Raw genomic sequence first — 11,708 nt, 5'->3', positions numbered from 1 at the left:
TCGCCTATTCTGAAAAATTGGCCGTGATGATGTATACGTGGAAATTGTGTTGAGCAATCAGAAAATACGTTCGTATCTTGGCGGGGCACCCAAGAGGTTGCAGCCATTGTGATTGATGTTTTGTTGACTGATATTGTTCACGTGCCTCAGCCTTATTTGCGAAAGGACCCATTCATATACATTATAAACAATTCACAATAGTTGATTACATTGCGAGGTATTTGACCTCTATATGATACATTTTACAAACATTGCATTCGTTTTTAAAAGACAAACTTTCTTTACATCGAAAATTGACAGGCATGCATACCATTTCATAATATCCACTATCCTACTATAAATTGATTTAATAATAATCTTTGATGAACTCAATGACTCGAATGCAACGTTCTTCGAAATATGCTATGAAAGACTCCAAGTAATATCTTTAAAATGAGCAAATGCACAGCGGAAGATTTCTTTAACACCTGAGAATAAACATGCTTTAAAGTGTCAACCAAAAGGTTGGTGAGTTCATTAGTTTATCATAATCGTTTATTTCCATCACTTTAGTAGACCACAAGAATTTCATTTTCAGTTCTCATAAATATACGTCCCATGCATAGAGACAAAAATAATCATTCATATGGTGAACACCTGGTAACCGACATTAAATAGATACATATAAGAATATCCCCTATCATTCCGGGATCCTCCTTCGGACATGATATAAATTTCGAAGTACTAAAGCATCCGGTACTTTGGATGGGGTTTGTTAGGCCCAATAGATCTATCTTTAGGATTCGCGTCAATTAGGGTGTCTGTTCCCTAATTCTTAGATTACCAGACTTTAATAAAAAGGGGCATATTCGATTTCGATAATTCAACTATAGAATGTAGTTTCAATTACTTGTGTCTATTTCGTCAAACATTTATAAAAGCGCATGTATTCTCAGTCCCAAAAATATAAAGGGTAAAAAGGCAAATGAAACTCACCATACTGTATTTCGTAGTAAAAATACATATAACGCCATTGAACAAGTGCAAGGTTGGCCTCAGATTCACGAATCTAAATTAATTATATATATTTATGTGTTGGTCAATATTTTTCTAACAAATTAGGTTAAGTCATAGTGTACCACAATCCTAATGCTCGAGACTAATATGCAAAAGTCAACAAAAGTAAATTTGACTCAAAATAATTTCCAAAAATCTATACATGATTAATATATAGTTTAAATATCGTCGTTTTATATTTTTAAATATTTTTAAAAGATTTATTAGAGTAAATAGTATAATTTATTTATTAATAAATAAAATTTTATATTAAATTTATATAATAAAATATACTTTTATATATATTAAGTAATAAAATTTATAGGGTTCATTTAATATCATAAAGATAATATGATAGGTATTATTAAAGTAAGTTATTATACGTAGTAAAATATGTTTGTATCACATATTTATTTGATAAAATAATATCTATAATGATAGTAAGTAAAAGTTGTATTATTTTGTAATAATAATTATTATTATAAAAATATCAATATTTATAATTACTAAGATGACATTATGATAAAACGATAATTCTAATTATGATAACGTTAATATTTACGATAATTTTTAATATTATATTTAAAATAATAATTCTATTTAAAATAATAATAATAATGATATTTTATAGTAACAATGACCTTTCTATTAAAATGATAATTTTTGTTAAAATGATAGTTTTAATACTAACGATACTTTTAATAATAATAGTAATGATAAAAATAATAAGAACGATAATTTTATCTAAATCAATATCTTATAATATTTTAATTTCATCATGATACTCTTACTCATTATTTCCTAATCGTTTCGTTTAAGAGCTTTTAATCGTCTTTTATATCTTGTTCATAATAATGATAATAATAGTAATCAAAATAATTAGGTGTTAAAAATATTTATTTTAATTACACTAATATTAATAATGATAGTTACTATAACATTATTAACGATAATACTAATAATTATATTAATGATAATATAGTAATAATAATAATAACAATAACAATAACCATTTTTAAATAAAGATATATATATTAATAATGATAATAATAATAATAATAATAATAATAATAATAATAATAATAATAATAATAATAATAATAATAATAATAATAATAATAATAATTGGATAATAATAATAATACTAATTATAACTTTAACGATAATAACGATAGTAATAATAAAAAAAATAACAATTTTTAATGATAAATCCCTTTTATTGATAAAGATAATAATAATGATAATAATAAGATAAAACTAGAACGACGATAAAAACGACGATAATAATAATAATCATTTTTTAATAAAAATATCGAAAATTCAATTGATTATAACTTCTAACTCGTTCATCGAAACCATTCGATATCTAAAGGAAAATTTCTTAATTTTTCGCTAACTTTCCAAGGACATGCATATCTTATACCTTATCTCAACCGCAAGTGTAACTAATTCAAGATTCAACCTAACCTGTCTAAGGGCAATATCAAAAGTACAAGCATGCATAATCCTAAATACTCGAGCACTAGTCAGGGATACACTATTAGTATGTAAAAGTTAAATTATGAGTACTCACGTATCAATATTGAGATTCAATATTGCAGGAAAGGTACGTAGACGCAACGGAAATGATAAACACTATATTGACCTCATGAGCATACCCATGAACCATACTCAATCACCTCCATAGCTATAACCCATAATTTTCTTAATCCTATCCCACTCGAAAAACAATTTCGAAATCACTCGAACAGCACTCCGTCGTAATATTTTATGTATACTAATAATATCTTGAAATAATACGGAGTAAATATATATATGTAAATCGATTGAGAGAGTTTAGAGAAAAATATTTTCAAGTTTCTATGAAATAATGAAACCTATTGAATTCTATTTATAATAGATTTTAGAATTATTAAAGTGAATTATTAAAGTATGAATTATTAAAGTGAATTATTAAAGTATGAATTATTAAAGTGAATTATTAAAGTATGAATTATTAAAGTATGAATTATTAAAGTTAATTATTAAAGTATGAATTATTAAAGTGAATTATTAAAGTTAAAGTAAAGTAAAAATAAAGTAAAGGTAAAGTTTAAGTATAGTGAAAGTATAAAACTATGTACGTATAATACGCGTATAAATATATATAATATTAATTTAAATCGTTATATATATTTAATAAAATAAAATATAAATATCGTTATCTTTATCATAGTAGTTAAGTAATGAGTTGTCAAAAATGGTTCTAGATATTTATAAAAGTTATATACGTTTTAATAATAAAGTTCTTTTTAAACTGAAAACGTTTTTGTACGTTTGAAACTAATTAGATCAATCGAGTCTTTATGAGATTCAATCTTCCACTATCCTTTGTCTAGTTCTCAATGATTGACAATTTGTTCTTATTTATAAATCACTTTACCATTTTTCGAATATTGTTAAAATGGAAAGATTTCTCAAATCAACGTGGCCCTTTCAACAGAGACTTGTAATCATAATTTAATATATCTGATAATTCAATCATTTGATCTTATCTTCTAATTCCATTGATAAACATTTTGAAACAGATACAATCATATAAAGTATTTAATCTAATATTTTGTTTACGTTTCAAGTTATAATATATATACACATATACATATATAATCATATTCGTTTAATGGTTCGTGAATCGTTGGAACTTGGTCGAGGTTGAATGCATGTATGAACATAGTTTAAAATTCTTGAAATTTAACTTAACAAATATTGCTTATCGTGTCGGAAACATATAAAGATTAAAGTTTAAATTTGGTTGGAAATTTCCGGGTTGTCACAGTACCTACCCGTTAAAGAAATTTCGTCCCGAAATTTGAGTGGAAAGGTCGTGAATGATAATAAGTATGTTTTCATGATGCATACGGGCTAAAAATTAGAGTTTTATCATCAGCGAATAATTTGGATAAACAATCCATTTATATGAAGAGTACGAATGAAGCTAACATAGAAGAGTGAAATGAGTAAGTGTAGATTCATCTTATCATTTGACGTAGATATGATTGATTCCCAGATTTCAAGGGATTTGAAGAAAATCTTCTTAATAAGATTTGACTCTCCGGTAATCAAGGGAATTAGGATCCGCTTTAAATGCGATCGTCCATTTTAATTGTTCTGTCGGAGATTTTCTTATAAATTCACCTCTTTCATTTCCTTACAACTCACACCTTCTGTTGATGCATTTTATGCAAGTCTCTAGACATCTACCCATATCCATTGCAGGTACAACAGTTTACAGGCCACCATGATTGCTCGTTATTATCCTATCCGTGTTTGTATGTGGTTACAGGAACTGCAGGAACGAGATTTAGATGTTTGACTATGTTAGACTTAGTCAGACGTACGAGTGAAGCCTCACTAGTACGGCTGACAGGCTCATACGCACGGTTGATGCTGAGCTAAGTTACAATTACAACCTAAATGAGAAGACACGAGTGAGTGATCACCCGTACGGCTGATGAAGCCAACTCGTACGTGTGATGAATGAATCGTATGGGTGAGTCAACAGCAGCAGTATATAAAGTCTTATGTTCTTCATTTTAGGTTAAGCCTCTCATTTGTTACACACACTCAAATCTAGTGAGCTCCTCCGATTCTCTCTCAGTCCAAATCACCCAGGTGGTAAATAATAGCTCTAGGTGTTGATCTAATCACACTTGATTTAGTTGTGGTTTGACTAAATTAATCAAAAAAAAAAACTTAACCTATTCACTAGAGGGTTTGATTCACTTATTCCGCCATTGTGTGAGTTAAATCTGTTGATTTCTAAGTTCCTAGTCATGTTTCATCACCTTCTATTCTTTCCCCCTCAACTTATATTTTAAAGTATTCATCAATATGCTCCATGCAGTTCTGATTCTCGATATACTTCTAACTTTCATATCGGTCATTCTTCTTTTTCATCTACCGCCGGGAGAATCTATTTACTTCTACTATACTCTTGGGTTTATAGTGTTTCTAGTTCTCCCGTGTCTTTATATTGCTATATGCATCGATATATATGGTTTATAATTTCTGGTTTGTCATTGGGCTTTATATGTTCCCTTATATTTCAAAGTCTCTGCTTTTGTCTTCTATAATCATTATCATTCATAGTTAATGCTCTCTTTTATTTGCTGCAATTTATACCCCAATTTCTATTTCGAAGTTTTATCCTTTCATTTCTTCTTCTTGCGATTAAGCACTGCTTGTAATGGTCCAGAATTCACATATATGAATTTTGGAATGAACATTGTTAATGTTCTATGAAGGAAATTGTAATGGCACGATCTTGACTTGTCAAATTACTAGAATACCTTGGAAAAGGCCGAATCATCAAGAAATATTTTTTGATATTTTAGAGGTTAAATAGAATACAAGAGTCGTATAACATGGCACATGATGATGTTATGATCTGTGAATCATCACGTTCCATTTAGAAACTCAGCATGACTTACTGTAATATAATCACATTGATCAAGTGTCATTATATTATATTAATTCATGCTTCAGTTCCCAACAATACTTCAAAATATTCCTATTTTAAACTTGAATGTTTCAGAATTTAGAAACTAAAATAGTTTCTTTTATGATGTAATACAGATAGCCCGAAGAGGTAAATGATTTCAAATAAGAAAAATTAAGAAAATATCTTCAAAAATATGGAGGATATTTATAATGAAAGATATGATGATATTTTAGAATTTCTAATATTAGAGGATGATGAAGAATATTGTCCGCAGGGGTTTAGAGTCGGGAGCAAGGTATTCGTTAATGACTTCAGCAGGTACTGAATCATTTGGATCCTTTGAAGTCAGGTTCAGTCTTTGTAATTTGTCCACAGCCTCCTTCCTACTTTGCTCAATCCGTTTTCCAGTTCCAAAACTTCTCTTTTTCTGCGCTTTGTCAGCACACTTCATCATTATCATCCAGCTTTTACCGTTTAAAGTCATTTATAGTTTTTGCTGCTTCATCAGCATTTTTTCCATTTTCGGAGAACCAATTCGTAGTTCGGAGTGTTTTTCAGAAACTTCACATTCAAATTAAGTCCAGAAGATAGACGTTATATATACACATATAACTGTTGGCGTAGACATGCTGCGAGATTTCAAAATACTGATTGCTAATTCCCAATGATTCGTATGGCAATTCTCATTACAAGATGCGAATGAGTAAATGATGGGGTTTCAATGAATAATTATAATGACTTTTTGGAGAGGCTAAAGTCAAAGGGTAATGAAGTTGTTGGTACTCCTTGGTATCTATGGTGCGTATGACGTTGATGCTCGTGGGACAGATTGTGAAGTTGAGGTTTACGATGCGGTTGTGGTTGGAGGTGGTAATGGTACTGTTGGCGTTGATGATAGTGGTACTGGTTATGCTGCTGATGATGCTGCTGGTGTTTGTAATCTCTGCACCATATTCTCCAAAGCCACTACCCAAGCGCGAAGCTCGTTGACTTCTTCTATTACACCGGGGTTATTGTCGGTTTGGACGAGCGGATAAATAAAATCTAAAATTTGATGTAATATATAATCGTGACGAGATACTCTGGAAATGAGCGAGAACATGGTGTTTCAGACAGGTTCGCCGGTAAGTGCTTCAGGTTCTTCGTCAAGAGGGCAATATGGTTGATGAAAGGGATCACCTTCTTCTTGTCTCCAATGATTGAGGAGGCTACGAACCCATCCCCAATTCATCCAGAATAGGTGATGACTGATTGGTTGATCTATTCTGGTCACACTGCTTTCGGAGCTTGAATGGGATTCCATTTCGAAATCTGAGTGACTTGAACTGATGACGAATTCCCTTTCGTACGATTGGATAAAGGATTTTTTTTCGATATGAAATGATTTTGGCTAACGGATGGTATTCTAATTACATAGAATATATATATATATATATATATATATATATATATATATATATATATATATATATATATATATATATATACATCAAAAGATTTCGTAGATTACGGAGGACTTTGCGGGATATGTCAGGCAAAGTTTAAAGTAACAGATACGATAAGATATGATTTAGCAGATATGCTAAGATATGAATTTTTGTCTATACACTATTCATGCAATCAATGCAGCAAGACGTGTCTTAGACTAAAAATGATAAGCAGGTAATTTCCTGAGGATGATAAGTAGTTAATTTTCGACACAAAATGATAAGCAAAACTTTTGACATGCAGACACGGTCGAAGTCTCACTAATGCATCCTATCGACTTATTAGTTAGACACACTAATGCAGACCTGGTTCGCTAAGACCACCGCTCTGATACCAACTGAAAGGACCCGTTCATATACATTATAAACGATTCACAATAGTTGATTACATTGCGAGGTATTTGACCTCTATATGATACATTTTACAAACATTGCATTCGTTTTTAAAATACAAACTTTCTTTACATAGAAAATTGACAGGCATGCATACCATTTCATAATATCCACTATCCTACTATAAATTCATTTAATAATAATCTTTAATGAACTCAATGACTCGAATGCAATGTTCTTCGAAATATGCTATGAAAGACTCCAAGTAATATCATTAAAATGAGCAAATGCACAGCGGAAGATTTCTTTAACACCTGAGAATAAACATGCTTTAAAGTGTCAACCAAAAGGTTGGTGAGTTCATTAATTTATCATAATCGTTTATTTCCATCATTTTAATAGACCACAAGAATTTCATTTCCAGTTCTCATAAATATATGTCCCATGCATAGAGACAAAAATAATCATTCATATGGTGAACACCTGGTAACCGACATTAACTAGATACATATAAGAATATCCCCTATCATTCCGGGATCCTCCTTTGGACATGATATAAATTTCGAGGTACTAAAGCATCCGGTACTTTGGATGGGGTTTGTTAGGCCCAATAGATCTATCTTTAGGATTCGCGTCAATTAGGGTGTCTGTTCCCTAATTCTTAGATTACCAGACTTTAATAAAAAGGGGCATATTCGATTTCGATAATTCAACCATAGAATGTAGTTTCAATTACTTGTGTCTATTTCGTCAAACATTTATAAAAGCGCATGTATTCTCAGTCCCAAAAATATAAAGGGTAAAAAGGCAAATGAAACTCACCATACTGTATTTCGTAGTAAAAATACATATAACGTCATTGAACAAGTGCAAGGTTAGCCTCGGATTCACGAACCTAAATTAATTATATATATTTATGTGTTAGTCAATATTTGTCTAACAAATTAGGTCAAGTCATAGTGTACCACAATCCTAATGCTCGAGAATAATATGCAAAAGTCAACAAAAGTAAATTTGACTCAAAATAATTTCCAAAAATCTATACATGATTAATATATAGTTTAAATATCGTCGTTTTATATTTTTAAATATTTTTAAAAGATTTATTAGAGTAAATAATATAATTTATTTATTAATAAATAAAATTTTATATTAAATTTATATAATAAAATATACTTTTATATATATTAAGTAATAAAATTTATAGAGTTCATTTAATATCATAAAGATAATATGATAGGTATTATTAAAGTAAGTTATTACACGTAGTAAAATATGTTTGTATCACATATTTATTTGATAAAATAATATCTATAATAATAGTAAGTAAAAGTTGTATTATTTTGTAATAATAATTATTATTATAAAAATATCAATATTTATAATTACTAAGATGACATTATGATAAAACGATAATTCTAATTATGATAACTTTAATATTTACGATAATTTTTAATATTATCTTTAAAATAATAATTCTATTTAAAATAATAATAATAATGATATTTTATAGTAACAATGACATTTCTATTAAAATGATAATTTTTGTTAAAATGATAGTTTTAATACTAACGATACTTTTAATAATAATAGTAATGATAAAAATAATAAGAACGATAATTTTATCTAAATCAATATCTTATAATATTTTAATTTCATCATGATACTCTTACTCATTATTTCCTAATTGTTTCGTTTAATAGCTTTTAATCGTCTTTTATATCGTGTTCATAATAATGATAATAATAGTAATCAAAATAATTAGGTGTTAAAAATATTTGTTTTAATTACACTAATACTAATAATGATAGTTACTATAACATTATTAACGATAATACTAATAATTATCTTAATGATAGTATAGTAATAATAATAATAACAATAACAATAACCATTTTTAAATAATGATATATATATTAATAATGATAATAATAATAATAATAATACTAATAATAATAATAATAATAATAATAATAATAATAATAATAATAATAATAATAATAATAATAATTGGATAATAATAATAATACTAATTATAACTTTAACGATAATAACGATAGTAATAATAAAAAAAATAACAATTTTTAATGATAAATCCCTTTTATTGATAAAGATAATAATAATGATAATAATAAGATAAAACTAGAACGACGATAAAAACGACGATAATAATAATCATTTTTAATAAAAATATCAAAAATTCAATTGATTATAACTTCTAATCCGTTCATCGAAACCATTCGATATCTAAAGGAAAATTTCTTAATTTTTCGCTAGCTTTCCAAGGACATGCATATCTTATACCTTATCTCAACCGCAAGTGTAACTAATTCAAGATTCAACCTAACCTGTTTAAGGACAATATCAAAAGTACAAGCATGCATAATCCTAAATACTCGAGCACTAGTCAGGGATACACTATTAGTATGTAAAAGTTAAATTATGAGTACTCACGTATCAATATTGAGATTCAATATTGCATGAAAGGTACGTAGACGCAACGGAAATGATAAACACTATATTGACCTCATGAGCATACCCATGAACCATACTCAATCACCTCCATAGCTATAACCCATAATTTCCTTAATCCTATCCCACTCGAAAAATAATTTCGAAATCACTCGGACATCACTCCGTCGTAATATTTTATGTATACTAATAATATCTTGAAATAATACGGAGTAAATATATATATGTAAATCGATTGAGAGAGTTTAGAGAAAAATATTTTCAAGTTTCTATGAAATAATGAAACCTATTGAATTCTATTTATAATAGATTTTTGAATTATTAAAGTATGAATTATTAAAGTGAATTATTAAAGTATGAATTATTAAAGTGAATTATTAAAGTATGAATTATTAAAGTTAATTATTAAAGTATGAATTATTAAAGTGAATTATTAAAGTTAAAGTAAAGTAAAAATAAAGTAAAGATAAAGTTTAAGTATAGTGAAAGTATAAAACTATGTACGTATAATACGCGTATAAATATATATAATATTAATTTAAATCGTTATATATATTTAATAAAATAAAATATAAATATTGTTATCTTTATCATACTAGTTAAGTAATGAGTTGTCAAAAGTGGTTCTAGATATTTATAAAAGTTATATACGTTTTAATAATAAAGTTCTTTTTAAACTGAAAACGTTTTTGTACGTTTGAAACTAAATAGATCAATCGAGTATTTATGAGATTCAATCTTCCACTATCCTTTGTCTAGTTCTCAATGATTGACAATTTGTTCTTATTTATAAATCACTTTACCATTTTTCGAATATTGTTAAAATGGAAAGATTTCTCAAATCAACGTGGCCCTTTCAACAGAGACTTGTAATCATAATTTAATATATCTGATAATTCAATCATTTGATCTTATCTTCTAATTCTATTGTTAAATATTTTGAAACAGATACAATCATATAAAGTATTTAATCTAATATTTTGTTTACGTTTCAAGTTATAATATATATACACATATACATATATAATCATATTCGTTTAATGGTTCGTGAATCGTTGGAACTTGGTCGAGGTAGAATGAATGTATGAACATAGTTTAAAATTCTTGAAATTTAACTTAACAAATATTGCTTATCGTGTCGGAAACATATAAAGATTAAAGTTTAATTTTGGTTGGAAATTTTCGGGTTGTCACAATTTGTCCATATATACTAATAACAACCAAACATTGGTTTGTCGTTTTATGTTTTAATTTGTTGTTAATCCTGTCGTTTTAATCCTTGGTTGTCGTTTTATTTTTGGGCAAATCATGTGGGACACATGGTTTGCTACCTACTTTTTCTTCTTTGATTCATATCGTTCTTTGATGGTTCGTTGCGCTAGATGAATATCTCGATTTGCAAACATGGTAAACATAGTTGCAGCAATGAAAAAAATGGGTCATTTCTAGATGAATACGTAGTAATATATGGTAAAGAAAGGTTGTGATGATTGTTGTTATTATCAGGCTAGATGGCTAAGGGTTATTGGATATATTATCCGTATCTTGGCAAGGTAACACCAGGAAGACATATAATTGATGCAACCGCGTGTCTTTGCAGCCATGGCGGATTTCGAGTATCCTTTTTTCCCTGAACCCCCAATTTTAAATCTGAGCCTACCTAAATTATAGTCACTATTTGCCTTTTTATTGATTTTATTTGAATTTTAAGACGACAACTCACTGATGTATTATGATGACGGATTTCAGTATGATCACGGAAACGGTAGCAACGACAAAGATGAACAACATCATAAGTTTTTTGATGATAATATTCAGGATGAAATCGAACTCACTGATTCAGAGGTATCTACTGTATATGTTAATTGAAAATTTCTTAACGTTTGATGATGTTAAGTTAA

The sequence above is a fragment of the Rutidosis leptorrhynchoides genome, chromosome 7, assembly GCF_046630445.1.
Source record: "Rutidosis leptorrhynchoides isolate AG116_Rl617_1_P2 chromosome 7, CSIRO_AGI_Rlap_v1, whole genome shotgun sequence".
NCBI lineage: Eukaryota > Viridiplantae > Streptophyta > Magnoliopsida > Asterales > Asteraceae > Rutidosis > Rutidosis leptorrhynchoides.
Note: the sequence above shows the minus strand (reverse complement) of the source record.